Source organism: Chelonia mydas, chromosome 3 (genome assembly GCF_015237465.2).
Source record: "Chelonia mydas isolate rCheMyd1 chromosome 3, rCheMyd1.pri.v2, whole genome shotgun sequence".
Taxonomy (NCBI): domain Eukaryota; kingdom Metazoa; phylum Chordata; order Testudines; family Cheloniidae; genus Chelonia; species Chelonia mydas.
The window spans coordinates 180,214,067-180,239,198 of NC_057851.1; the positions used below are offsets into that span (position 1 = coordinate 180,214,067).

The 25,132-nt window shown below is 44.0% G+C and overlaps 1 long non-coding RNA gene across 1 annotated transcript; it reads left to right on the top strand.

The window, feature by feature from the left end:
- The first annotated feature begins 17,821 nt into the window (after window positions 1–17,821).
- Window positions 17,822–24,165, top strand: LOC122464915. Its single transcript, XR_006289351.1, has 3 exons — window positions 17,822–17,901; window positions 21,660–21,812; window positions 23,866–24,165. It is a non-coding gene; the product is annotated as an uncharacterized LOC122464915 (long non-coding RNA).
- The last annotated feature ends 967 nt before the right edge of the window (window positions 24,166–25,132 follow it).

Below are 25,132 nucleotides of genomic sequence, written 5' to 3' on the forward strand. Positions count from 1 at the left end.
AAACATGAGCTTTTCAGTTTGTTTTATTGGTGACTTTTAGCACCTATTTCTATTCATTAACTTGGAATGTGCCATTTAAAAAAATTTCATGAGGACTTTCTATCATTTAATGCCACATAGGAAAAGGGCTAGTCCCTTGAAAATAACTTCAATAACACTATGATAAATCATGTGTTATGCATCTTACTATACACAATTAACTGAGCATGCAGCAACCGTAAAAATCAAAGATCAAGAAAAAATACCGAACGCATATCATTAAAAATTTATTCTAAATCATATTTACTGCATTTTAGTTCTAAGACATTTTCAGTCATTATAGAAACAAACCTGAATGGCCAAACTCATAAATCAGTATGATTGCAAGATGGAAACACAATTAGCCTAATTACCTCATGAAATCCATTATGGATGGGGAAAAATGTTAGGCAAACTGCTGAATTCTGAACAATTAAATTGCACCTAAATGGTTTCTCTATAAACTGCATATTAGCTATAGTCATAGTTTTTATTATAAGTCATATGGGTCTCAAATCTTGTGGCATGAAGAATGGAATAATAGAATATCAGGGTTGGAAGGGACCTCAGGAGGTCATCTAATCCAATCCCCTGCTCAAAACAAGACCAATCACCGACAAAATCATCCCAGCAAGGGCTTTGTCAAGACTGACCTTAAAAACCTCTAAGGAAGGAGATTCCACCACCTCCCTAGGTAACCCATTCCAGTGTTTCACCACCCTCCTCGTGAAAAAGTTTTTCCTAATATCCAGCCTAAACCTCCCCCACTGCAACTTCAGACCATTACTCCTTGTTCTGTCATCTGGTACCATCCTCTTTGGAACCCCCTTTCAGGTAATTGAAAGCAGCTATCAAATACCCCCTCATTCTTCTCTTCTGCAGACTAAATAATCCCAGTCCCTTTAGCTTCTCCTCATAAGTCAATAACATAGCTTCACACCTTAAGTTATACACATAGTTATAATATTAAAAGAGAGCTGTAAAATTGCATTGAGCCAACACATCAGACATACCCTAGAAGTGACCTCCCTTTACAGGGAAATAGAGGTGACCATAAAAAAGCAAAATAATATTGATGAAGTGTTAGGGTTATAGACTGAGCTACAAATACATAATTGAAATATAGCATACTTATTGTACATTGCACTTACTCTGGCAATATATTAGACACTGCAGGTGTTATTTAGAATTGTTTTTCAAAAACAAAGTTTCAAGGAGTTATTCTAAGTTTTGTACTTAAAGAGAAGTTCAAGGTACCTGGAAATAATAAGAGTTCTGCTATGGTAGATGAGGGCTTTGAAAAATCTCTTACTCTAGCTATAAAACATACTGTAGGGTTGCTATTTGCTGTGGGAGATTCTGGTAAACTTACTCATGGTGAGTAATGGCTTCAGGGACAGCACAGAACTTACAGCCGGTTGGTAGGAAGAGTTCAGGAATGTCTGTCACCAGCTGTCTATGACCAACAGCACTGCCCAGAATCTCTGCAGGGCTGCATACTGTGGGCCCTCTCCTAACATGTCCCTCCCACCCCAGCCCTGCCCCTAGCATGCCCCTTTTACAGAGGTTTTCATGGGAGTCCTCAGAGTACAGCCTGCAACTGTCTTCTTCAGTTCCCACATCAGGGGAATTCTTATCCAGGGACTGGGGCTTTTAGAGTTCCTTCATGCTGCTCCAGCCCTTTTACTAAGTGCACAGGGGCTGGCCAGAGGTGAGAATCTCACCCAATGACTTCAGTGGGACTAGTCACAGAGTAAGATAGTACAGAAAATGAGAAAGGTTATCTGAATCTAGGTCTAGCGGATTTTCTATGCAGTATCTCAATCTTTAACAATTGAAAAGATGTATAATACACATAAATAAATGCAAATATATGGATTTACTAAATGTTAAAAACCAAGGGCCTGATTCTCCTCACATTTGCACTGCTTTTAGTCTTATGTAACACCATAAACTTCAGTACTGTTACCCCTCCCATTAATATCCATGGAATCTGGAGTAGAATATAGCCTTGAAATGAAGCAGCTCATTCTTAACAGAGTGCATCTATTCTGATTGCCTGAGGAATGGGAATGTTCAGAGGAAGTGGTACCTATCGTAAAGCAATTGGGCACAGCAATTCCTAAAAAAATGCCACCTCGACACTGGTCATAGGGGCACAGGCCACAGTTGCAGCCAAACAGGGAGCCAAAGAGTACAAGCATGTAATAGTATCAGCAAAGATAACATGATTGAAGGAAAGCGATAGAAGTATTTGTAACAGAAAAAAAAAACAGAATGGGCTAGATTCCAGATGGTGTAAATTGTTCTAGCTCCATTGCCTTCCAGGAAGCTGCTCAGTTGCTATGAACTTGAGCATCTGGCCCCCAAAACTGTAGAAGACTAATTGCTGTGATCAGAGAATTGTTGTACTTAGACACATTCTCTTCCAAAGGTAACCAGAGTAGTGCTCAATAGAAAAATTGGATATTCCTCAACATTAGGTGGCTAGAATAACTCAGGTTTCAGAGTAACAGCCGTGTTAGTCTGTATTCGCAAAAAGAAAAGGAGGACTTGTGGCACCTTAGAGACTAACCAATTTATTTGAGCATGAGCTTTCGTGAGCTACAGCTCACTTCATCGGATGCACTAATAAGAATAACTCACTAATCCCATGTCTAGTTAAATTACAAGTGAACAAAACATATAGATATAACAATTTTATAAACTATCAGAGAAATTCAGTATTTTGCATTTCCTCTCTCAGGTTCAGAGGATTAAAAAAAACCTCAACATTTTCTTGTTCTTTTAGCTTAGATTTTCAAAGTGTTCCATGGGATTTAGAGCAGTGGTTTTCAAACTTTTTTCTGGCGACCTAGTTGAAGAAAACTGTCAAATCCCGCAACCCAATGGAGGTAGGGATGAGGGGTTTGGGGTATGGGAGGGGCTCAGGACTGGGGCAGAGGGGTGGGGTTTGGGGGTGAGGGCTGCGGAGTAGGGCCAGGAATGAGGGGTTCAGGATGTGGGAGGGGGCTCTGGGCTGGGGCAGGGAGTTGGGGTGCAGGAGGGCTGGGGGTGCAGGCTCTGGGGTGGTGCCAGGGATGAGGGGTTTGGGGTGTAGGAAGGGGCTCCAGGTTTGGAGGGGGGCTCAGGGCTGGGGCAGGGGATTGAGGTGCGGGGTTGATGGGAACTGGCCAATGGGGGTGTGGAGCCGATGCTCGGGGAGGGGGCAGCGCGTGAAGCCTCGTGCTCCCCCCCACCTAGGAGCTGGACCTGCTGCTGCATGCTTCTGGGGTGCAGTGAGGTGTCAGAACAGGGAAGGACTAGCCTGCCTGAGCTGGGCAGCACCGCTGATGGGACTTTTAATGGCCCGGTCGGCGGTGCTGACCAGAGCCGCCGCGACCCCGGGCCTTACATTGCGCAACCCAGTACTGGTTCGCAACCCACAGTTTGAAAACTACTGACTTAGAGAAGCTACTGTATAGAACTTCCATTGACTTCAATGAAATTATTGTGTCTTATTCCTGTATAGCTCTTTGAAAACGTAGAGGTACAACAGGGATAGTTTGTGCATGAATAATTTATAGCACTGAATACAAGTCATTCCTCTACTTACAAGGGCGTAAATTCATTTCACATCATACTGAGATCCATCAAATGTCTTGCTACAACTTTTTGCTTTCACAAATAAGTAGCTGAGCATTATACATACAGCTCCCCTGCACATAAATTACTGATAACTAAACATGATGTATGCATGTTTTGACAGGTAATTACATGGTAAATATGTTTTATGAAGACAGTATATAAGATGTTGGCAAATACAAACAATGTAATTTGTACTAACTTTGTGCTGACATCAGGAGTGAGTACAGGTTGGCAACTGCTCTCATTTCAAATTCAAGGGGCCCACTTCTGCTCTAGTGGTGCAGTAACACCAGAGCAACCCTAATACACAAATCACATGTATGAAATCCAGGGCAGAATCTGAAGTCAATGGTGTTATGCTGGTGTGCACTGTTGGCTGGTGTGCATTGTTTGTTTATAGGTCCATCAATGGCTATTAGCCAGGGTGGGCAAGAATGGTGTCCCTACCCTCTGTTTGCCAGAAGCTGGGAATGAGCGGCAGGGGATGGATCACTTAATGATTACCTGTTGTGTTCATTCCCTCTGGGGCACCTGGCATTGGCCACTGTCAGAAGACAGGATACTGGGCTAGATGGACCTTTGGTCTGACCCAATAGGGCCATTCTTATGTTCTTACGTTGGCCTGTGAGATTTTTTTTTTTAAACTGGTGAGGATGTAGTAGCTGGAAAGAGCCAACTTGATTCTCAGCTCCCTGGTTGAGTGGGTAGGGCTGGCAATTAGGAAAACATGCTTCTTTTTCCTTCTAACCTGAGCTCATTTGACATGGCATCACTGACAGACATATGGGGCTGCAAAATGCCATTTTTCTAGAGTACTTTTCAGAGAAGATCTGTGCCTTGGCCTAGAGTCCCTCCTTTGCCAGTCTTTCCTTGTTGCAGGGGATGGGAGGTTACTTAAGGGTGCCAGAGTAAAACTGTAGCCCTTTCCCAATCCTGAAACATTCCCAACACTGAGCAGGGAGTGGTGAGGGCTTCTCACCTATGGAGCTAGTACATGAATTTAAATTATGTATGCATTAGTTCTAGGGTACCCCGCAAGTTACAAATGTTATTAGGAATTACTACCAGAGAAAGCAAAATGACCACGTGCAGTTTAACTTCACTGCAATTCCAGTTGTGCATAATAGCAGCTATAAAAGCAATCACAGCAATGGACAAGGCAATATCTGTAATTTTATTTCTTTGTCCCACCTACCACCCCAATTGCACAGGAGCACGAGGCATAATCTGTGATTTTTGGAGTTAGTCTGATAGTCTGGACTGGAGCTGATACTGGGTTGAGTTCGTCATTGTAAACTAAACTGATTCTTTATGTGTAACAAATTCTCCAATTTGCATCTTAGAGCAAAGAGTGAATGTCACCAGCAGAGTCATGAAGGGCACTATTCCATAATCACAGCTCATTTGGGACTGGCATGGCTGTTCCTGGTCATGTGCCTCTTCAGGCACAATGAAAAGCTCATGGGAGAAATGATGTGGGCTTTTTCCATGGCATTATTGTACCTTTAAGAGTTCCTATATTATTTCCCTCATCCTGGCTTTGAAAAAGAGGAAAGGATTTTCCTTTTCCATTATCCATATTCTTGTGAGGATCCTCTCAGCAAAGAGAAGAACTTTTAAAATACTCCCGCCAAAAGCCAAAAACAGAGCAAGAAACCCAAACATTAAATCAGAATGTAAATGAAGCGCCTAACCCGTCAAGCTGCTGAGTGTTTTTTAGAGGTACCGGGCCCACTGAATATTCGCTAACATCAATGGGAGTTGAGGGGGCTTAGCACCTGTTCGAAATGCATGGCACTATGCAGTATTGGGCCTTTACTGAACATAAGGAGCCAGCTGCATTTCCAGCATTGAAGCCAAAGCTTTGCCCAGGAAAAAAAAACATACCTGAAAAACTCATTCGTGCAAGGGTATATTGAGGATTTCCACATGGAAGTACCCATTTGTGCACACAGTAATCATTTGCACATATAAATGCAAGATTTGTGCACATGGCTGTTGCATGCAGGAACTACTGCTGAAACATTTGCTGCGTGGTAGTTTCACTGTATTTCTTGATACATTATTGCAAGTTTTCTTCAAAGGGATTTATCTTGTGACTTTCCTCCTTCCTCTCCCACTCTATTGCCTAACCTGTTCTCTTCTCCCTTCCTCCTCTTTCATCAGCAAATGCTGCTGATTACAGGGGTAAGACTCAGTTTGCAAAAATGTGCCAGAGCAAGCAGAATGCTCCCTTTGTCCTCCAGCACACTCTTCCGCTGTGAATCACGGTTTAGGTTTCAAGGTGGAAAACATTTTTCAACATGTGAAAAATAACTGTCTTTAGCTGATACGAAAATGAGCAAAACCCTGCAGATGAAAGCAGGGTTTTCCCTCCTTGTTCACTGCCATGAGGAAAAAATCCCTAGGTTTGCTTGAGGAACAACCATACAAACCAAACCAGCAGGGGCTGCCAAAGTATGGGCTCTTTATTATGCTAACAAGTAAGACATTTGCATCTAGACAACTTCCTTCTGACTAGTTCCTTAATGAGAGAGCATGGTATGAAACAATGAGTAAAATAAAGAAATGGTATTGAGCTATAATTATCTAAAGATGACCCTAGTGACTGATTGTTTATGCATAATTTTGGCATAAAATAACTGAGCTCCAGGTCTTCCTATCAAACATATAGAAAGGATTTTTGTTGAGGCTACCAAAATATTCTTGGTTATAGCATGAGTGAACGTGGGAGCTTCCAAGATTTAAGATTCACCAAAGCTCCAACCTTGTTCCTCTTGGGCCCTGAGATCTAAAGAGTGGGATATCTGTCTGTTTGTCAATAGGCAAGAGTGACTGTACCTTGCTCATCACTATGATATCAGAAATAAGCAGGTAGCTCCTTGCTGAGTGCTTCCCTCTCTCTCCTCCCATCCCATAGTGGTGAGAAGCCGTTTGTTTCACTTATTGAAGTTGGGGGAATTTATTTTAATTGCTAGAGTAAAGCTAGGGTATAGTGTTGGATTTTGTATTTGTATCTGGAGGTGGTGACATTGGTGATCATCCTGAGCGCTTGAGGAGGGAATTCCACTACTGTAGGCCAGCCTCCAAGAAAGCTCAGTCTGCAGCTGTCATGATTCTTTGGGCCAGATTCTATAGTTCAGTAGGGCAGCTTTGTATCAGCCCCCAGAGCAAAGCTGCATTTAAGCAAGTGGATCTGGCCTGTGTAGGAGTTTCCCTGTGTAAGGGAATTCTCAGGTGGCATAAAGCGGGTGTAATGGCTCATACAGCAGTTCCATTCCCTTGCATACTGACATGTCAGAGTACAAAAGGGGACATAGTTGGATTGTCCCTAAACCCCAGCAATACCTAGCTTCCAGAATGGCCCCTTTGAGCTACTGGCAGCCAGTGTAGTTTACAGCAACCTTCAGATTGCACTCATATGAGCTTGGAGACAGAGCTAATATGGAGCTAGCCAAGGTTTGGGTGGGCCAAATAGCTGGTCTAAAGTCACCTTTGCAGACACCTGATTTTGTGCCAAGCACAGCTAAGTCAGACTGTAGAATCTAGCCCTTGCTTTTGTTGTGAATAGTTTCATGTTCCTAAGGATCTCAGCTGTCATGGAAGATATTGATTACAGAAGGAGAGTTGGTCCCTTGATCCATTGTTCAATCGGGAACCAGCATAATGACCAAACAGAGGTGAGGCATGTACAGGGATTTTGTGGTCATTCTCAGGTATGGGTCACCATAATATCTAGCCTAGGGGTCAAAGAGGCATAGATCGCTGATCCCATCAGCTTCTGTCTGAAGAGGATGAAGTCTCATAGCAGAAAGGTGGCAGAAAGTATTTCTAGCAGCAGTTGCTATTTTGATATTCATATTCAGCAAGGAATCCAGGAGCACCTGGAAGCTCTGCACTGTGTCATGTATGGGATTGCATTGCTCACTAGGCAGCTAATTTTCCTGCCTTGGTAGAACTGGTAGTTATGAGTGGAGAGGTGCATCTGGAACCAAAGGCACAAGGATAGTTTGCCAGGCCAGCCAGTATACATCTAATGTTGCCAAGAACTGATGTACTGCTGTCCCAGTGATAGAGGCAAAGTAGTACCAGCAGTAGGAAGCATTTCTTTTAGAGAGAGAGGGAAGAATATATGCAATGATAAAATGATCATTAAAATGATTCCCTAACTGTGTGAAGGGGCGTTTGCAGGGGCTGACAGGGAACAGCTGGAGGGAGATGGTTTTGTCATATGAAAGAATGAAGGAGAGACTGGGCAGGTGCTAAAGCTTTTGCCCAACCAGAACCACAGTAGAGTGAGGTTACTTGGTAACTAGGGATGTGCAGGGGAGGAAAAGGGAAGCCTAGCTATTTTAGTAGAGGCTTTGTAAAACACACATGCAGCTGCTCTCACAGTGGTTTAACTTCATTGATTTCAGCCAATCAACATCAACATAATTGCTCAGAATCAGGCACTATAGGCCAGCTTCTTAGCTAGTGTAAATTTAAGTCAATGGAGTTACACCTATGAGGATCTGTTCCTTTGGTTTGAATTAAAATGGAGAAAATTCTGCTCACTATTACAGTCATACTACCCCTTAGAACACAGTGGTGCAGCAATTTGAAGAACAGAAGCAAGCTAGCATGCTGCAGTCAGGGCCGGCTCCAGGCACCAGCTTTCCAAGCAGGAGCTTGGGGTGGCATTCAAAAAGGGGCAGCAATCCGTGTCCCATGGCGGCAATTCGGCGGCAGCTCTGCCACTCTTCCAGGTGCGGCGGCAATTTGGCGGCGACTGCTTGGGGCGGCAAAATTGGTAGAGCCGCCCCTGGGTGCCGTGTATTTTTTGTATGCCTGATTTCTTGAAACAGTAGCATCACATCCGATGAAGTGAGCTGAAGCGACTTTATCTGTACAAAGTGCAAGCTGGTCTCCATATTGGAAGAGAAGATTGAAGGTCTGGAGCAACAGATAACGACCCTGCGTTGCATACGAGAAACTGAGGATTTCCTGGACAAAAGTCAGGATATGCTTCTACGGGCACAAAGCTCTAAAAATTTAGAGCAGGTTGCACAGCGGAGCCAAGAGGCCAGTGAAGAGGCTTGGCAACATGTGACCTCCAGAAGAAGGAGGGATGTCCGGGTTTCAGCAACGCAGACACAGGTAACTAACCGCTTTCATGTTCTCTCCACAGGTACTAATGCGGAGAGTGGACCAGATGATACGTCTGAGGGAAGGGAGCAGAAGGAGACTCCGCTGGTTGGAAGGCAGGAGATGCACTGTCCTGAGATGGGGGGTTCCACGACCACCACTCCCAAGAGAAGGAGGCGGGTGGTGGTGGTCGGGGACTCTCTCCTCCGGGGGACTGAGTCATCTATCTGCCGCCCTGACCGGGAAAACCGAGAAGTCTGCTGCTTGCCAGGGGCTAAGATTCGCGATGTGACAGAGAGACTGCCGAGACTCATCAAGCCCTCGGATCGCTACCCCTTCCTGCTTCTCCACGTGGGCACCAATGATACTGCCAAGAATGACCTTGAGCGGATCACTGCGGACTACGTGGCTCTGGGAAGAAGGATAAAGGAGTTTGAGGCGCAAGTGGTGTTCTCGTCCATCCTCCCCGTGGAAGGAAAAGGACGGGGCAGGGACCGTCGGATCGTGGAAGTCAACGAATGGCTACGCAGGTGGTGTCGGAGAGAAGGCTTTGGATTCTTTGACCATGGGATGGTGTTCCATGAAGGAGGAGTGCTGGGCAGAGATGGGCTCCCTCTTACGAAGAGAGGGAAGAGCATCTTTGCGAGCAGGCTGGCTAACCTAGTGAGGAGGGCTTTAAACTAGGTTCACCGGGGGAAGGAGACCAAAGCCCTGAGGTAAGTGGGAAAGCGGGATACCAGGAGGAAACACAGGCAGGAACGTCTGTGAGGGGCGGGCTCCTGCCTCATACTGAGAAGGAGGGGCGATCAGCAGGTTATCTCAAGTGCTTGTATACAAATGCACAAAGCCTTGGAAACAAGCAGGGAGAACTGGAGGTCCTGGTGATGTCAAGGAGTTATGATGTCATTGGAATAACAGAGACTTGGTGGGATAACTCACATGACTGGAGTACAGTCACGGATGGTTATAAACTGTTCAGGAAGGACAGGCAGGGCAGAAAAGGTGGGGGAGTAGCACTGTATGTAAGGGAGCAGTATGACTGCTCAGAGCTCCGGTACGAAACTGTGGAAAAACCTGAGTGTCTCTGGATTAAGTTTAGAAGTGTGTGCAACAAGAGTGATGTAGTGGTGGGAGTCTGCTATAGACCACCGGACCAGGGGGATGAGGTGGATGAGGCTTTCTTCCGGCAACTCACGGAAGCTACTAGATCGCATGCCCTGATTCTCATGGGTGACTAATTTTCCTGATATCTGCTGGGAGAGCAATACAGCGGTGCATAGACAATCCAGGAAGTTTTTGGAAAGCGTAGGGGACAATTTCCTGGCGCAAGTGCTAGGGGAGCCAACTAGGGGGGGCGCTTTTCTTGACCTGCTGCTCACAAACCGGGTAGAATTAGTGGGGGAAGCAAAAGTGGATGGGAATCTGGGAGGCAGTGACCATGAGTTGGTTGAGTTCAGGATCCTGACGCAGGGAAGAAAGGTAAGCAGCAGGATACGGACCCTGGACTTCAGGAAAGCAGACTTTGACTCCCTCAGGGAACAGATGGCCAGGATCCCCTGGGGGACTAACATGAAGGGGAAGGGAGTCCAGGAGAGCTGGCTGTATTTCAAGGAATCCCTGTTGAGGTTACAGGGACAAACCATCCCGATGAGTCGAAAGAATAGTAAATATGGCAGGCGACCAGCTTGGCTTAATGGTGAAATCCTAGCGGATCTTAAACATAAAAAAGAAGCTTACAAGAAGTGGAAGGTTGGACATATGACCAGGGAAGAGTATAAAAATATTGCTCGGGCATGTAGGAAAGATATCAGGAGGGCCAAATTGCACCAGGAGCTGCAGCTAGCAAGAGATGTCAAGAGTATCAAGAAGGGTTTCTTCAGGTATGTTGGCAACAAGAAGAAAGCCAAGGAAAGTGTGGGACCCTTACTGAATGAGGGAGGCAACCTAGTGACAGAGGATGTGGAAAAAGCTAATGTACTCAATGCTTTTTTTGCCTCTGTTTTCACTAACAAGGTCAGCTCCCAGACTGCTGCGCTGGGCATCACAAAATGGGGAAGAGATGGCCAGCCCTCTGTGGAGATAGAGGTGGTTAGGGACTATTTAGAAAAGCTGGACGTGCACAAGTCCATGGGGCCGGACGAGTTGCATCCGAGAGTGCTGAAGAAATTGGCGGCTGTGATTGCAGAGCCCTTGGCCATTATCTTTGAAAACTCGTGGCAAACGGGGGAAGTCCCGGATGACTGGAAAAAGGCTAATGTAGTGCCAATCTTTAAAAAAGGGAAGAAGGAGGATCCTGGGAACTACAGGCCAGTCAGCCTCACCTCAGTCCCTGGAAAAATCATGGAGCAGGTCCTCAAAGAATCAATCCTGAAGCACTTACACGAGAGGAAAGTGATCAGGAACAGTCAGCATGGATTCACCAAGGGAAGGTCATGCCTGACTAATCTAATCGCCTTTTATGATGAGATTACTGGTTCTGTGGATGAAGGGAAAGCAGTGGATGTATTGTTTCTTGACTTTAGCAAAGCTTTTGACACGGTCTCCCACAGTATTCTTGTCAGCAAGTTAAGGAAGTATGGGCTGGATGAATGCACTATAAGGTGAGTAGAAAGCTGGCTAGATTGTCGGGCTCAACGGGTAGTGATCAATGGCTCCATGTCTAGTTGGCAGCCGGTGTCAAGTGGAGTGCCCCAGGGGTCGGTCCTGGGGCCGGTTTTGTTCAATATCTTCATAAATGATCTGGAGGATGGTGTGGATTGCACTCTCAGCAAATTTGCGGATGATACTAAACTGGGAGGAGTGGTAGATACGCTGGAGGGCAGGGATAGGATACAGAAGGACCTAGACAAATTGAAGGATTGGGCCAAAAGAAATCTGATGAGGTTCAATAAGGATAAGTGCAGGGTCCTACACTTAGGATGGAAGAATCCAATGCACCGCTACAGACTAGGGACCGAATGGCTAGGCAGCAGTTCTGCGGAAAAGGACCTAGGGGTGACAGTGGACGAGAAGCTGGATATGAGTCAGCAGTGTGCCCTTGTTGCCAAGAAGGCCAATGGCATTTTGGGATGTATAAGTAGGGGCATATCGAGCAGATCGAGGGACATGATCGTTCCCCTCTATTCGACACTGGTGAGGCCTCATCTGGAGTACTGTGTCCAGTTTTGGGCCCCACACTACAAGAAGGATGTGGATAAATTGGAGAGAGTCCAGCAAAGGGCAACAAAAATGATTAGGGGTCTAGAGCACATGACTTATGAGGAGAGGCTGAGGGAGCTGGGATTGTTTAGTCTGCAGAAGAGAAGAATGAGGGGGGATTTGATAGCTGCTTTCAACTACCTGAGGGGGGGTTCCAAAGAGGATGGTTCTAGACTATTCTCAGTGGTAGAAGAGGACAGGACAAGGAGTAATGGTCTCAAGTTGCAGTGGGGGAGGTTTAGGTTGGATATTAGGAAAAACTTTTTCACTAGGAGGGTGGTGAAACACTGGAATGCGTTACCTAGGGAGGTGGTAGAATCTCCTTCCTTAGAAGTTTTTAAGGTCAGGCTTGACAAAGCCTTGGCTGGGATGATTTGATTGGGGATTGGTCCTGCTTTGAGCAGGGGGTTGGACTAGATGACCTCCTGAGGTCCCTTCCAACCCTGATATTCTATGATATGATTCTATGATATATGAAAAGCTTATGTTCAAATACATTTGTTAGTCTCTAAGGTGCCACAAGTACTCCTTTTCTAGTAGCAGCTTAGTGTTGCTTACTCAAAGCAAATGAACTGCCTTAGTTTATCTGAAATATGTCTGACTAAAGGCTCGAAAGCATGCAAAATCACATTGATCTGTGACTGGAGCAGCCATCCATTCTCTTTATCCTGTCAATAATTTGTTTATTCCATATATGATTTTAGTCGTCAAAGAAATACCATTTACACCGCTGATAACAAACATGTATTATTGCTGGAAATTTTAGCTGCCAGCTGCAATGGCAGACAAACCACTTGCCAACTGCTGTCATCCAAACAGTCATGAGCCAGCAGGACAGGCTGTGATCCCAGGAGCCCAAACGGACTGACAAGACATGGGATTCAATCACTGCAGAGGGATTTCTTTTGGAGTAGTTTTATTCTTTCTGCAACTCTCAGAAATAAATCTGTCAGAAAGACAGGAGATGTAAAATAATGTGCGAGCAAGAGGCGTTCTAATAGCAACTTTGTTAGTGAAAGCTGGATGGCCTAGTTAGTATGTATCTAATCCTGCTGCCAAAGCAAAATTTCCCCACTGTATGTAATTTAGTTATCAAAGAGGGATATTTGTCTGAACTTACACAGAGGAGTCACTAGCTATGGTTATCAGGTTGTTAATAGTTAAATGAGTGTCTTCAAAACTTCAGTAAAATATTAAACTTGTCCAAAAGATATTAGCAGTAGGAGAACAATGTTTTGTTATCAGCCATTGTGGTTTATACTGTACAGTATTTTGCTTGTAGAATAAAGCACTAGATGAACAATCTGTCATCCACAGTGATAGAAATAGTTTAAGACTTGGTAGTTTATAATTAAAAAAAACCAAAGTCAGAAAAAATCTTCAGTCCTCAATTGCTGGTATTATTGTTAATAATAATAATAATAATAATAATAAATTAATTATAACACCATCGATCTAAGGATCACAAGTTGCTTTACAAAGACTAATGGCCACATTCTGTTCTCATTTTTTCCCATTCAACGACTTCCATTTCAGCGGGATTACACAGCTGTGAGAGTAGAATTCAGCTTTAGACATTTGATCCAAAGCCCAAAGAAGTCAATGGAAAGAATCCCATTTATTCAATAAGATATAGTTAAGACTTCACTATATTAAGTTCAGCTTTGTACCATAGATAAGCAAATATGGAGGTGGAGGAGCACCAGCTCAATGGTTTGAGCATTAGCCTGCTAAACCCAGGGTTGAGAGTTCAATCCTTGAGGGGGCCATTTAGGGGTCAGGGCAAAAATCGGGGATTGGTCCTGCTTTGAGCAGGAGGTTGGACTAGATGACCTCCTGAGGTCCCTTCCAACCCCGATATTCTATGGTTACTATATCCACTTTTACATGAGTAAACTGGATCCAAGAGAGCTTAAGGATTCCTTTAGGCTTCTTTGAATATCCATGTTTAAAGGACTTCACCATGGTCACACAAGTAATCAATGGCAGAACGAGCAATGGAACTACATTCATGTCCTCTGTGGTGGTTAGACTTCACTGGAATCCAGAAATTAAAAAAGGTGGCTGAATTGCTGTTTAACCTAAAGCACTTGTACAGACTCACCCACTATGGGATCTATGATATGGTAGGGCTTTCCCCCAGCTTTGAAGTATACACTGCCACACCCTTTAAATAGGTTTATTGTCCAAGCAAACCAACCAGTCCTTCAGCTCACCCGTTGTCTCAGGGTTTCATAGCTGTCCCTCCCAGGAGTCTCTGTTGCTTCTTGCAGCTTTCCAGTTGACATCCTTCTCAGCCAGACTTTATTCAGCCAGCTCTGCTACTCTTCTGAAAGAGCAGTACCAGGGCAATTTCCTTAGACACCTAGCCCATTGCTCCAGGAATCCCTCACAAGCATTGAGACTATTCTACCAGGGTTCCTTTTCCCCCAGCACAGCTTGTTCCAACAGCTGGGTCTCTTCCTGGCCTCTGACAGCCTTTTTAGCCCCAGCTGTAGCCCTGCCCCATCTTAATTGGCTCAGTTAGGCCCATCTGCTCTGACACAGGGGAACTGGGCTTGGTCTATTTACAGGACCCAGCAGCCCTTGTGGTTCAGGGCAGTGTGGCCTAGTAGCCAGAGACAATACTACTGCCCTTGCATTCAGGGAAGCACGGCCTAGTGGCCAATACCCAGGGGGCTATCACCATGGGGGTGGTGGCCAAGCCTCACCCAACTACACCAGGCCCTGACTCAGGGCCCTGACCGTGGGTCAGCAGGGAATCCCACTGAAACACACTGACCTCACACGGATGGGAGATACCACTCGATCATCCTCCCTGGGTCACTTCCTATTGAGCTTCCTGAAGCTGCAGTCCATGGGGCATCGGGGTATCTGGGCTCCTCAGCGCAGGTAACTCCTTGTGATGCTAGTGGTGACAGATCTCCGTTTCGGACATCAGGATCTCTGGCTCCTGCCAGCAAAGGCTGAGATGGCTCCTCAGCCAGAGCCTCAACCAAAGGTACTTCTTCTCCAGCAGTCCACCCAGATTGAGCTGGGCTGCTCCCTTTTATACTAGCACAGCACTTGGATCATGTCCAGTATGGTCTAGGGGGTGGGACTTCCTCTGCCCATTGTGTGGGGTTAAGCCCTTCTTGCCCAGTGCGGGATATTCAGGCCAAATCACAGGTACCTATTGAATTTCTGGGGAAATGGGCATGAATTGCAATGGGTAGTGGGCATCATGTGAGATGTGTGAAATCCTGTGCCAGTCTTGGCCATATGGGCTGCACTGCCTATGCATGCCAGGCCTGTTAAGGATGGCAGGATTTCCATAGCTTCCCTTGGGTTGCATCAGCATCTCCATTCTATTTTAATTAAATGTTTGTATTAAAAATTCATTTTTTTAAAAAAACACAATAAGTTCCACGGCAACTTCATGGGTGAATTATTGATATACATTAATAGCATAGCAATTTGTGTTGTATATATGTGAACAAGGTATAACCCCCTCAAAATGTGCTAATCAAATAGCTACTGGTCTATATAAAAAAAAACTAGCAGGGCTACCAGTGGACACAGTCTCATCATTTGCCTCTGTAGAAATGATCATGGAACCACAAATTGTGAAACAGTTTGAAAGTAGCACACTTTAAACCTTGTAAAAAAACACTTAATGAAGTGAAACATGGATCGATGTTAAATTTTGTATAGTGCCTCAGTCATATTGTTTTCTGTTGTCAGTGACTTTTAATATAGACCTGTTAAACAGCTATAAAACTTGTTGAGGTTATGAAAACTTGTTGAGGAAATGATAGGTGGTAAATATTAATGAGGTTCAAAGGCTGCATTACTACGTTGGCTTAAAGCACCAGATTCTTTTTTCTCATCTGTTGTTTTTTATTATGGGAGAGCATCAATGGGAATCTTTAGGACATGTGAATGAAATCTTCCTTAGTTTCATGTGAGTGCAATGAAAAAGAGGTAAATTGTAACTGGTGGCTGGTACCATCTGAATGCTATGGAATTCTTTCTTCTATTTTCTTTATTTCCAATATATCCAATGATAGAAATGCAGATGCTGCTTAGACTTACTGCTAGAACGAACTCCATGTTTTCTGAATTATTTGAATTTCTCTCTAAGGAAATACACAAACGTTAAACAGAAGCACAGAGAGCCCTGGATACAGTGGAAATGGAGTGGTACTGGGCAGAGTCCTGTGATTACCACTGAGCAGAACTATGCAGGGTTCTGAGTGTCCTAGTGTGAATGTTAGATGAGCTGGGGGGTGGGAAGTAGATCCATTACTATAATGGAGCCACCAACCATTCTCCCTGTGGACTTAAAGGGACAGAGTCTCAGGCGCGGGACTCAAGGCACTGGAGCAAAGATAGATTTCTGTGATCTTTCTGTCCCCATGATCCTGATGGCAGCTTTTCTAACTTTCGTTACCTTGTAATAACTTGTTTCCTGCCCCCAGCATGCCCCCTACTATCCCCTATACTGTGGAGAGGGGAGAAATGGGTATTTGGCAAAGAGCTGGCTCTATGCCAGGTAGAGATTTGCCTTAGGGCCAGTAAGGCAGTTTTCTGGCCTTTGGAGGTTGAGGCTTTGGCTAGGAATGTGACTGTAAACTTGGCATTCTCTTACTTAATCAGGTGAAGGAACAGCTATTTTCCCTTGCTTTGAGGATTGCATTGGGGTTTAGGCAGAAGATCTACAGCAGTGAGCATGCCTTGAGGCAGAAATATAGGTGCCCAGAGGACTTTTACAGTGAACGTTTAAGCACTGTGTGAGTTTAGGCACCTACAAGGTGAGCTGGCAGCAGCGAAGCAGGAGTTTTGGGGATCACAGTGGCACCTAAATCTGGGACTATGCCCCTAAATCTGAGGTTTGGTTACCACAGTACTTTTGTGGATCTGGGCCTAACTCCCTGAATCCTGAGCACTTGGCTCACATTAGCAGCAATGAGACCCAGTTGTCAACTGACAATTATGCTGCCTCTTAAATCCTCCTCAATACTTAATGCCACCTACTTTGTGTAAATTGATATTTAGCGCTGCTCATTCTTGTTAGCCCCACAGAGTCAACACAGCTGTGGGAGAAGGAGCTGGGCTCTGTTTCAGCTTGTGCTGCATCAACAAAATTGTAAACCAAATCCCTGATGCAAAACCTTTTGCCTTTGTCCCACTTATAATCAGTACAGTGGTAGTGCTAGTTATTAGGAACTACAACATTATAATGGCTTGTCAACACTGGTTCTCCACTTGTAAGGTAACTCCCTTCTCTTCATGTGTCAGTATATTTATGCCTGTATCTGTAATTTTCACTCCATGCTTATGAAGCTTATGCCCAAATAAATCTGTTAGTCTTTAAGGTGCCATTGGACTCCTCTTTTTTTTTCTGGATACAAACATGGCTACCCCTCTGATACTTAACATTATAATGATTATACTGCCAACCTCTGAGTAACAACCTCAGTTGGGTCAGCTCTACTGAGGATGAGGTGCGGACCAAAAGAATACAGCTTGGCATTCATCTCCCAAGATGCATTTGGCAGTCATTTAGTTTACTTGAAACCAGGGTACAGTTGACCTGGAAGTGACAGAGATGAACCTAGGCACAACCTAGGGTTCTTAGCCTACATTTTTTGATATTGATGAATAGAAGAATTTAAAGGCCAGCATGGACCCATGTGGGTTATTTTAAAATCACAACAGATACTCTTTCATTCTTATTAGCTGTTTAGGGGCAAATCCATACTCCATTGTTTGCTCTGGATCGCAGGCTGAGTGATTGACTGATGTGCAGTTGGGTGGGGAGAATGATAGGTAGATGTGCATGTGGGCGGGAATGATGTGCAGGTGTGGGAGAAATCCTCCCTTTCCATGCCATGCAATAGCTGTGGAACCATTTTGTGGAGGCTGCTATGGCTCAGTGGCTGGAGTAAGGTCTGTGGCCCCTTGCACATTTACACAGCCCCTCGTGGAAAAGGGGGAGGATCAGACATGCCAAACCTGCAAAAAAAATGTTATTGGCTTGTGAGTTGCTTGTTGGCTAGTTTTTGGCTTGTAGCTTGTTGCTTCTTTTTTTTCATAGGCTCCCAGCAAGCAGGGGCAAGGGGGGGAGAGAGAGTCAGGAGTGCACAGCGGGCACACCACAGTCCCAGACTGCACGCCAGGGGGATCTAGTCACATAGAGTGTTGGGGTTCTTAGGGATTGATATGTTTTGGCCTTGTTTTGAAATGGGGTTAGCTTGAATTTTGGCTTATTGTGAAAGTCGGGTGCTTATTTACTGAGTGAAAGTTGGCAACTGTGGGGATGATCTGTGAAGCGATTGAATACCCTCTGCATCCTTCCAGAGACCCTGCCCTGTTCCTGCAGTGATTCAGCTGCCAAGGGAGCTTCTGTGGCTCAGGTGATGGGCAGGATTTGCTCCAAAGTGAAGAAATAGTTTTCTCAACCATGATGGTGGAAGCTGTCATATTCTTCTGATAGTTTCCCAGTACCTCAGACTCTTCCTGTTCATTACGCGTACGCCTTACATTCACATACAGACTCTTAGAGACTTACGGGAGGGACAAATCCTGCCCCTCCCACCACACAGAAAGCCTTGAATGTTATGCGTCCGTTCCAATCCCACTGCACATTATGGGCTGTGACGCTCTGCAGGCAGTTCACAGTGCTGCAGTGCTGGGAAACAAAGGTCCCTGAGCCCCAGCAGTGAGGAGAAGTTTGGTGTCCAGGGGAGTATTGGGGCCAGTGGATGCACGCAGTCATGGATCCAGTGGGTAGTCCTGCATCCTTAGCCCCTTTGTATAGGGGGCACAGCAACTGTAGGTGCTTCTGCTCCACTCTGGCTACAGTAGCAACTGAGGAGCATGGTCTTGTGAGTGGATTAGGTGTACCTGCACACATGATGATGATGTCCTTTATTTAAGAATTTATGTTTTTACAAATATGACTTTTGGATACATGTCAATATAGATATTATATTTCCTGGCCTCTTTGTTACAGTTGGACTCTTATGATCATATTAAATTCTGTTTCATTTTTAATAGGAAGTTGACAACATTTCTGTTACTCAAAATTTCTGACATGGAGAATAAATTGCATGGAATAGAAAACGGCCTAGCATTGTACAGATCTGACCCTTTATAAATAGGGCTGCCGATCAATACCTGATGGTTTACTGAATTTAATCCAAATAGCCAAATGTGTATCTTAAGAAGGCATTGACCTTGTATATCTCTCCTTCCATGTGAATGCTATCTGCTGTGTGAGTGGTTCAAAGTCAATAACCACTGGCATTGTCCTTTGAGGACTCCTGTATTTATAAGGGTGATTTTGTAAGGCATGGCAACATTCTGCTGACAGATGACTCAGTGCTTAAATAGTTGCGGGGCGGGGCGGGGGGGGAAGGTTACTTGATAGCTCTAAAATTCACTAATAATGAATGAGGAAAGAAAATGCTGAAGTTGCTATTTTATCCATTTAGAGCCTGATTTTGCTGCCCTCTCAGCTTGCATAGCACCTTGCTCTGTAAATAGCACACTGAAATAGACTGCAACAGCAGCTTGGAGAAGGTGGAATGTTCCTACCCCTACCTTTCCCTGTGCACATCTGCCAAGCCCCCACTCCAGCATTTGTCTGATAGCTGACTTCAGCTGGAGTACGTGTTAGGTATTACCGCTCTATCTAAGCTTCTTTGCAAAGTGAGATATTGGTCAGAATGAGTGAGTGTGGTAGAATCAGGCCCTCGGAGAATGAATATGCTCTTCTTGATGACTGATTTATCTCAGAAAAAAAATTAAAGGCATGAAATTAACAGTTTATTTTATTTATTTATGTTTTATTTTGACAGCCCAAAAGAGTTACATTTGCCAAGTAGTGTTTTTCAAGGTTTGTCTGGTTTGCATATAAAAGCTAAGGTACAAGTGCCTCAGAGAATGCTCACAAAACTCCTTGATGAAGTGAGCTGTAGCTCATGAAAGCTTATGCTCAAATAAATTGGTTAGTCTCTAAGGTGCCACAAGTACTCCTCCTTTTCGTTTTGCGAATACAGACTAACACGGCTGCTACTCTGAAACATATCCTCCTGGTGCCTTCTTTCTTCCTTTTTCTTGAGATCGGTTTGGCTTAACAGAAATGTCCCCTTGCTCTATGACCTGCCTTCCTCTTGGACTGTTACTTTGATTTCAGAGAACGTCTCAAAACTAGGTCTGTTCACAATTTGAACAAAACATTTCCCAGAAGACAACATCTCCCTTGATGCACAGTGGGAGCTCAGCAAGTGGGGAGACTGGTGTATCATGGAAAAGAATGGGGACATAAGGAAGACAAATTTCAACTCCTATGAGGCACCACAGAGGCATTTTGGAATCAAAATCTTTTGGTTCGGGGGCAAATATTTTCATTTTTTTTCACTGAAATGTTTATATCTTCTCTGGAAATTTTTTTAAAGAGTGACTCCCCTCCCCCATTGTCTACATTTTCCTTTGGAAACAATTTTAACAATTTTTTAATTTAATTTAATTTTTAAACAATTTTCCAATCATCTCTATTTATATATGTGCTGCAGTGTGAATTGGTCAGCAGCGAGCAACCAGTTTTATGGATGGTTATCATATTAGTGAAGAAACTTGTGTAGTCCTTTCAAAGTCAATGGCAGTACTCATACTTTACAGTCACATGTTTGCTTTCCTGGTTTGCCCAACTGTAGACATCAAACTTTGAAAACTTCTCCCTGCCATTTTAATTGACATTTCTACATTTTGGTTCTAGAACTATAGTACTTATCAAGGGCTAAATCACTGAGAATAAGTAGAGAACATTCTATATGCACTTCCTGGGGGATGTTTTGATGAACCAACTTATGCAGAATTACTTCTGTGTAAGTTAGATTTAAAAATTAATAGCCTTCCGAAAGAATAGTAATGTCTCTTTTTCTAAGCAGCCCTACGATATAGAATGCATACATGGCTAGAAATGTGCATCTATGAGAAAAATTCAAATGTCTTTTTGTCTAATGCATCATGGCAGTAAGAAAAGCAATGAGTACAATTGCATACATGTGTAATTGAAATTTACGATAACTTTTTTCTTCTTAATGTTTCATATACTAGAAGGTTCAGTGGTATCCTCATAAGATGTAAAGTGATTAATTGTAATGACAAAAGATATTCATGCAGATAGGCTTTACAGCTAATGAGCAGGATGCATAAAATATACTCTGCCATTTAACGAAGGTATTATTGTCATCTGACATTTTTGTGAATTCCCGTGGAACTTATTTTGCATTAATTTCTGTTAATGCTGTTGGAATTGGTGAATTATCCACTTTTTGACTCTGAAATTTGAATCTGAAATGGGAATTTGTTGTGTAGGTTGGATGTTTCTTTTACATCATTCTAAGATGTGGAAAAGATAAATTATTCTTTTCATGAATTATTTTGAAGGTATACTAAACTATTCGATTAGCATTTGCCATTCTATTCATTTATTTGGGAATGATTACATGTGAATGGATGCAAGAAATTAGCCTTCTGTAAGTTATTGTGTTTTGTTTTTCAGCGAAAGTCTCTGGAGTCACCCTCCACTCAATACAAGACAAAAAACAAACAAAATAACACCATAAAGCCTCTTATCCTAGCTCTGAATAGCAGGCTTTTAAACAGATCTGCATGGTATTTCTCTTTTACTTCTGTAGGTTGTTAAGATACATAACACAGGCTCAATTATGGCCATAGCTTTGCAATGTGAAACCACACCACCTCTGGGGACACACTGAGCGCTACACATTTGAGAGATCTGGAACACCTGGAGGCTGTGGGCACAGACTAGTACCTCTTTCTGCAGGCTGGTAAGTGTGGGCTGGGGAAGGAGCCCTGACTTGCCTTCTCCCTCCCCTCTCCAACTAGTCTATGGCTCTTGGTACCTTTCAGCCTCTTCTGACAGAAGTCATCTTCACCTTTCATGTATTTTTCTCTAGACTGCACCTTTGTCTGTGCACACATGCAAAGACTTAGATAAGAATAAGAATCTCCCTTACGCTCGGAGGGGGTAACCTTGATTTTAAGACTCAGCATGCAGAAGTGAGCAAGCATTGTGTACCTGCTACTCCTCTCTGAAGGGAAGAGTGGTCCTGCCCCCAGCAGGTCAGCTGGAGCAACTGAGCTGGTCTGGGGACTGTCAGAATTTCTGGTTGGTGTGGTCCAGCAGCAAAGATACTTTATCCATGCAACAAGAGGGAGCAGGTAGAGAATCGTGCCTCTCAGGGTATGTCTACACTGCTCATTAAGGTGTAATTATAGTGCAGGTAAGCATATATGCCTTGCTCTACCGAGCATGAGTAACAACAGCGGTTAAGATATGGCAGCACAGGCTAGCCACTCCAGTACGAGCCCACTGCGGGTGAATGATTGGTGGCTAGCATATACTGAAGTCCATGCCACTGCATGTTCCTTACTATTGTCACCTGCACTAGCTAGATTAAAGCTAGCACAGGTAGGCTTACTAGTAATACAATTATACCTTAACTGGTGGTGTAGAGGTACCCTCTGAGGCACAGCTCCTTCCCTGCAGTTCTCCTGGGGTCGCACCCCTGTGTATGGCCCCTTACTCAGGGTTTGTGACAAAAGCTACAATCTAGCCTAAAATTCTGCCTACAGTTTAGCCCACTGAAGTCAGTAGGGATAAGATCAGGCCCCAAATGAACATTTTTTAATTCTCCAAACTCCAGATGACACTTCTCCCTTCTGCAGTTAATAGCTGAAATGATTTTCTCTTCATTGCTCTATTTAGGAGGCTACAATCAAGTTACAGTTGCATAGTCCCATCTCATTACTTTTCTCAGGCTGTGTATAAATTTATCATGTAAACTGCAGGAAATTTTGGAAGGCAAGTGTGCTATTGGTTTCATAGCTGTATCAATTTCATTATGATGTTTGCTCGTTCTATGGCTCATTCCATTTAGTACATTCCTCAGTAAGCTCCTTTTTATAAGAAGGTCTCCTATTCATGTTAAGCATCAGTTCTTTGTACAAGCCTCAGCTTGAATGGGATTGAATTCCTAACCCTGAGAAGGTACAATAAACACATCAATGGTGTAGAACTCTAGTTCGTCATCAGTTCAGTCATAAACAGGCAGAAAAATGCATTTTCTTTGAATCTGAACTTTGAAATCTCCGTAAGAGACCAAAGGCACCATTGTTTTTATTGAGCCCATTGACTTAAGGCAGTTTATTACAGCAACCCAGGTAGCCTTGCTGTTGTTAAGCTTCACACAATATCAGTGTTTCTATCAAAGTCTGTAATTTTCAGGAGTATTTAACCTGGTCATTAGAATCAGATTAAGGGTGAAAGTCAATTTATAGAACTAGCTGAGTTTCTAGATGCAGATTTATATGTTTTAGTGTTTTATCCTTATACTCACTGATCAAAGCTTCAGCCTTTTTTCAGTTAAAATCAGGGAAAATGACATAACTAAAAAAATCACCTCTGTGACTTTTCAAAATAAAAGGGCATGTTCCTGTATGCATTCCACAAGTTTGTCCATAGCAGGTAGGGAGTTATGCTAAAATTTTCAGCCTCAAGTGCACCTAAATGCATAAATGCTTTTGTACGTGCCTGATGGACTTTCATGTTCCTAAACAAACATCTAAATGTCTGAAGATTAACACATCTGAACTGAGTCCTTCTGTCTCCATTTTCCCACCATTGCATTCAAGCAACACCCATTAATTTCCAAGCTTGTATGCAGTGGTGGGAGAGTTGGGTCTTTGGTAATCTGTTTCTAAAAGAGGAAATGGTTGGAGATACAAGTACAAGATATTTTCCAGGATCTCTTTTTGGGTTACTTTAAAAACAATGTTCTATAGTGTGCAGCTTTATATTATTTCTTCTGACTTTCCCAGATTCCAAGAGGAGGTGGTGTAAGAACAAAGCTCATTTTGGATCTGAAATCCTCTTTTTGCGAGACAGGAGAGGAAGCATCTGAGAAAATATTCAAAGATCATGAGGAAGTAGGACATAATCCAAGAACCATTACAGAAAAAAGACTGGTCTTTCACATTATTTGAACTCTGATTTGGATTTGATATATGTCAAAGTATATCTTGGAAAATTTAAAAATAAATATTAACCTCTTTCTAAACACATTGGGGATGGCAGTTGAATTTGCCTTAATAATTATTACACTAGCATCCTCTAACTCATGGGTGGGCAACTTTTTGGCCTGAGGGCCACATTGTGGGTGTGAAACTGTATGGAGGGCCAGGTACAGAAGGGTTTTCCCCCCAAACAGCCTGGCCCCCACCCCCTATCCTCTCCCACCCACTTCCCACCCCCTGACTGCCCCCCTCAGAACCCCCAACCCATCCAACCACCCACCCCGCTCCTTGTCCCCTGACTGCCCCCTCCTGGCACCCCCCGTCCTTAACCACCCCCCCGGAACCCCATCCCCATCTAACCCCCCCTGCTCCCTGTCCCCTAACTGCCCCCCAGACCCCTATCCACCCCCCACCCCCTATCCACCCCCCCCCATTCCCCGCCCCCTGACCGCCCCCCCCCAGAACCTCTGCCCCATACAACCACTCCCTTCTCCCTGTCCCCTGACTGCCCCCCGGGACCCCCTACCCAACCCCCCCGCTGCTCCCTTACCATGCCGCTCAGAGCGGCAGGAGCTCACAGCCGCGCTGCCTGGACGGAGACAGCCGCGCTGCCCACGCGGCGGCGTGACTGCAGGGGAGGGGGGACAGAGGGGGAGGGGCCGGGGACTAGCCTCCCCGGCCAGGAGCTCAAGGGCCGGGCAGGACGGTCCCACGGGCCGGATGTGGCCCGCATGCCATAGTTCGCCCAACTCTGCTCTAACTCCTTGCTTTGAAAACAGTTTTGAGATAATCTGAGTATGAATGCTCCTGAATAGACTCAAATTTTATTTTACATCAAAGACATTAAAGCTGTTCATAATTGTTTTCTTGAACAAGATTTTCATTCAAAATGAAAATGTATGCATAAAACATGTTTAATAAAACTAGAAACTGAAATCTGTTTTTTTTTATTGTAAGTGATGTCTGAAAACAATATTTTAACCAATAATTGTTTGTGAAAACCAAAATATTTCTGTTTAATCTTTCTTTTGAAAAACTAAAACACGTTTATGGGAAATGTTAATAAAAAATT